General features: G+C 40.5%; 1 non-coding gene across 1 annotated transcript; it reads left to right on the top strand.

Annotated features, from left to right (window-relative positions):
- Window positions 1-4,227: 4,227 nt before the first annotated feature.
- Window positions 4,228-4,329, top strand: LOC135273694 (U6 spliceosomal RNA). Its single transcript, XR_010341510.1, has one exon. It is a non-coding gene; the product is annotated as a U6 spliceosomal RNA (small nuclear RNA).
- Window positions 4,330-4,608: the final 279 nt, after the last annotated feature.

Below are 4,608 nucleotides of genomic sequence, written 5' to 3'. Positions count from 1 at the left end.
AAAACAAAAAAACAGCAATTAGAAATGCTCTGGGTTGAAAGTTTCACAGCAAGCACAGCTGAACCCGGGATGGTCCAGCTCTGTGGGGCAGGGGCATCTGCCATTACCGAGGCACTCCACCACTATGGAGGCAGTCCACCATTGCTGAGGCAGCCTGCCATTGCCAAGGCAACCCACCATTACAGAGAGAGTCCGTCATTACAGAGGTGGGCCATCATTGCCAAGGCAGTTCTAACTACACCCATATAAACAGGACTGCAGGGAAGTTAACATGGCAGCTGGGCGGAGCCCACAGCAGCTCAGCGAAGCCTCTGCAGGCAAAGAGTGACTAGGCTGCCTCCTTGTGGGCAGGGCAGCCCTGAAGAAGAAAAAAAAAGGCAGCAGCACAGCGGAAACTCATAAAGCCCTAACTCCCTGGGACAGAACACCTGAGGAAAAAAAGAGGTTTATGAGTTCTGCTGCAGCAGACTTAAACTTACCTGCCCAGCAGCTCTGAATGAAAAACGGAGCTCACAGCTCAGCACTTGAGCTACTATAAAGGACAGACTGTTTCCTCAAGCAGATCCCTGACTCCCATATATCCAAAGAGTCACCTCATAAAGGTGAGCTCAGACTGACATTTGGCAGATATCCTTCTGGGACAAAGCAGAAGAAGAAACTGGTAGCAACCTTTACTGTTCAGCAGCTGCTGCAAGTGATCCCCAGGCAAGCAGGGCCTGGAGTGGACCCCAGCAGTCCTACAGCAGAGAGGCCAGACAGTTAAAAGGAAAACTAAGAAACATAAATAACTTCATCAACAACAAACAGGACGCCCACTCAGAGACCCAATCAGAAAGTCAACAATTACAAAGCTGACAGGTGGATAAATCCACAAAGATGGGAAGAAACCAGCGCAAAAAGGATGAAAACACCCGAAACCAGAACACCTCTCCTCCTACAAGGGATCACAACTCTTCACCAGCAAGGGAACAAGACTGGATGGAGAATGAGTGTGATGAAATGACAGAATCAGCTTTCAGAAAGTGGGTAATAAGAAACTTCCGTGAGTTAAAAGAACATGTTCTAACCCAATGCAAAGAAACTAAGAACCTTGAAAAAAGATTTGACGAAATGCTAACGAGAATGGACAACTTAGAGAGGAATATAAGTGAATTGATGGAGCTGAAAAACACAACACGAGAACTTCACGAAGCATGCACAAGTTTCAATAGCCAAATTGACCAAGCAGAAGAAAGGATATCAGAGGTCAAAGATCAACTCAATGAAATAAAATGAGAAGGCAAGATTAGAGAAAACAGGGTAAAAAGGAATGAACAAAGTCAACAAGAAATATGGGACTATGTGAAAAGACCTAATCTACGTTTGATAGGTGTACCTGAATGTGACGAAGAGAATGCATCCAAGCTGGAAAATACTCTTCAGGATATTATCCAGGAAAACTTCCACAACCTAGCAAGGCAGGCCAATATTCAAGTCCAGGAAATACAAAGAACACCACAAAGATATTCCTCAAGAAGAGCAACCCCAAGGCACAAAACCGTCAGATTCACCAGGGTTGAAATGAAGGAGAAAATGCTAAGGGCAGCCAGAGAGAAAGGTCGGGTTACCCACAAAGGGAAGCCCATCAGACTCACAGCAGATCTCTCAGCAGAAACCCTACAAGCCAGAAGAGAGTGGGGGCCAATATTCAACATCCTTAAAGAAAAGAACTTTCAACCCGAAATTTCATATCCAGCCAAACTAAGCTTCATAAGTGAAGGAAAAATAAAATCCTTTGTGAACAAGCAAGTACTCAGAGATTTCATCACCACCAGACCTGCTTTACAAGAGCTCCTGAAAGAGGCACTACACATAGAAAAGAACAACCAGTACCAATCACTCCAAAAATATACCAAATGGTAAAGAGCATCAACACAATGAAGAATCTGCATCAGCTAATGGGCAAAATAGCTGGCTAGCATCAAAATGACAGTATCAAATTCACACATAACAATATTAACCCTAAACGTAAATGGACTAAATGCCCCAATCAAAAGACACAGACTGGCAAATTGGATAAAAAGCCAAAACCCATCAGTGTGCTGTATCTAGGAAACCCATTTCACATGCAAGTATACACAAAGACTCAAAATAAAGGGATGGAGGAAGATTTACCAAGCAAATGGAGAGCAAAAAAAAGCAGGAGTTGCAATTCTCATCTCTGATAAAATAGACTTTAAAGCAACAAAGATCAAAAGAGACAAAGAAGGACATTACATAATGGTAAAAGGATCAATGCAACAAGAAGAGCTAATGATCCTAAATATATATGCACCTAATACAGGAGCACCCAGATACATAAGGCAAGTTCTTAATGACTTACAAAGAGACTTAGACTCCCACACAATAATAGTGGGAGACTTTAACACACCATTGTCAATATTAGATAGATCAATGAGACAGAAAATTAATAAGGATATCAAGGACTTGAACTCAGACCTGGACCAAGCAAACCTAATAGACATTTACAGAACTCTCCACCCCAAATCCACAGAATATACATTCTTCTCAACACTGCATCACACCTACTCTAAAATTGACCACATAATTGGAAGTAAATCACTCCTCAGCAAATGCAAATGAACGGAAACCATAACAAACAGTCTCTCAGATCACAGTGCAATCAAGTTAGAACTCAGAATTCAGAAACCAACCTAGAACTGCACAGCTTCATGGAAGCTGAACAACTTTCTCTTGAATATTGACTGGATAAACAATGAAATGAAGGCAGAAATAAAGATGTTCTTCAAAACCAATGAGAATGAAGACACAACGTACCAGAATCTCTGGGACACATTTAAAGCAGCCTTTAGAGGAAAATATATAGCAAACATGAGAAGCATGGTGGCAGGCGCCTGTAGTCCCAGCTACTTGAGAGGCTGAGACAGGAGAATTGCTTGAACCTGGAAGGCAGAGGTTGCGGTGAGCAGAGATTGTGCCATTGCACGCCAGCCTGGCTGACAGAGCAAGACTCTGTCTCAAAAAAAAAAAAAGAATAGGGCTTAGGGCTTCAGTTAGAAATAGAGTGTCTTGTCCAGGCAAAGTGGTTCAGCCTATAATCCCAATACTTTGGGAGGCTGAGGTGGGAGGTTCACTGAGGCCAAGAGGTCAAGACCAGCCTGAGTAACATAGCAAGACTCTCATCTCTACCAAAATGATAATAATAATAATAGCCAGGTGTGGTGGCATACACCTATAATCCCAGCTACCCAGGAGGCTAAGGTGAGAGGTTTACTTGTTCTCAGGAGGTGTAGGCTGCAGTGAGCCATAATTGTGCCACTTTACTCCATCCTGGGACACAGAATAAAAAGCTGTCTCTAAACAAAAGGAAGGAAGGAAGGAAGGAAGGAAGGAAGGAAGGAAGGAAGGAAGGAAGGAAGGAAGGAAGGAGAGGAGAGGAGGAGGAGGAAAAAAAGAAAAAGAAATAGAAGTATCTTTAATGACATCTGTTTGCCCCATTACCTTCTACCTTATACAACAAGTAACCAACAGAAAAGGGTCTTTCCACAAAAGATATGAAAGGCTTTTCAGGCAGTTAGCAATATACTAAACTTTGAATCCAGGATGCCAAATATAATTTAATGTGGGGGTCAGACTACCATGGGTGATGTAATAAACTTCACTTACAGCATACATTTTTTCAGTGATAAAGGAATTGTCTCTGAGGCTTTCAGGAAAAGGAAATAGCTTTGTTATTGCATTTGCTATCTCCACCTTATTTTCCTTGAAGTGACTGAAAAAGATCTCACAGGAAACTTTCTTCTTCTGGACCACTGCAAACATCCTAAGGAAAAAAAGTACAATGAGAAAATAAACATCAAGATTTCAAGATGCCTTTCCCAGCTGAAACATTCCAGGCCCAGATAACTTCACTTGTAAATTCTTCAAAACATACATTTAAGAAAGAATAAAACCAATCTTACACAATCTCTTCCAGTGAATAAAGAAAAAAGGAATGTGCTCTAACTCACTGGAAAAGGATAGCATAATCTTTCTACACAAACCTAACAAAGACATTACAAAAATGAAAAGTACAGATTACTATCTCTCATGGACAGAGATGGGAAAATTGTAACAAAATATTAGCAAGTCAAATCCAGCAACAGGTAAAAATAATAATACATCGTGACTAAGTGGGGCTTATTCCAGGAATGCAAGAATTCGTTAACATTTAAAAATCGGGAACTGGTGCTCACTTCAGCAGCACATACACTAAAATTGGAACAATACAGAGAAGATTAGCATGGCCCCTCCACTAGGATGACATGCAAATTTGTAAAACGTTGTGTTAAAAAAAAAATCAAGAAATGTGTATCACCAGATTGACAAATAAAGGAGAAAAACATATGATAATTTCAATACATCCAGAAAAAGCTAAAATACAATAAAATATCTGTTCATGATTTTTTGACTCTCAGAAAACTAAGAATAGAAAGTAGAAAGTAACTTTTTAATATAATAAAGTATATAAGCAAACAAAACCTTATAGCTAACATTATGCTTAAATGTGAAATGCTAAATACTTTCCCACTCAATTTGAGAACAAAACAAAGATGTCTACTGTCACCA

Source organism: Aotus nancymaae, unplaced genomic scaffold (assembly GCF_030222135.1).
Source record: "Aotus nancymaae isolate 86718 unplaced genomic scaffold, 86718_ANA_hifiasm-v0.15.2.pri h1tg000008l, whole genome shotgun sequence".
NCBI lineage: Eukaryota > Metazoa > Chordata > Mammalia > Primates > Aotidae > Aotus > Aotus nancymaae.
This window is presented reverse-complemented; position numbering and strand designations above follow the sequence as displayed.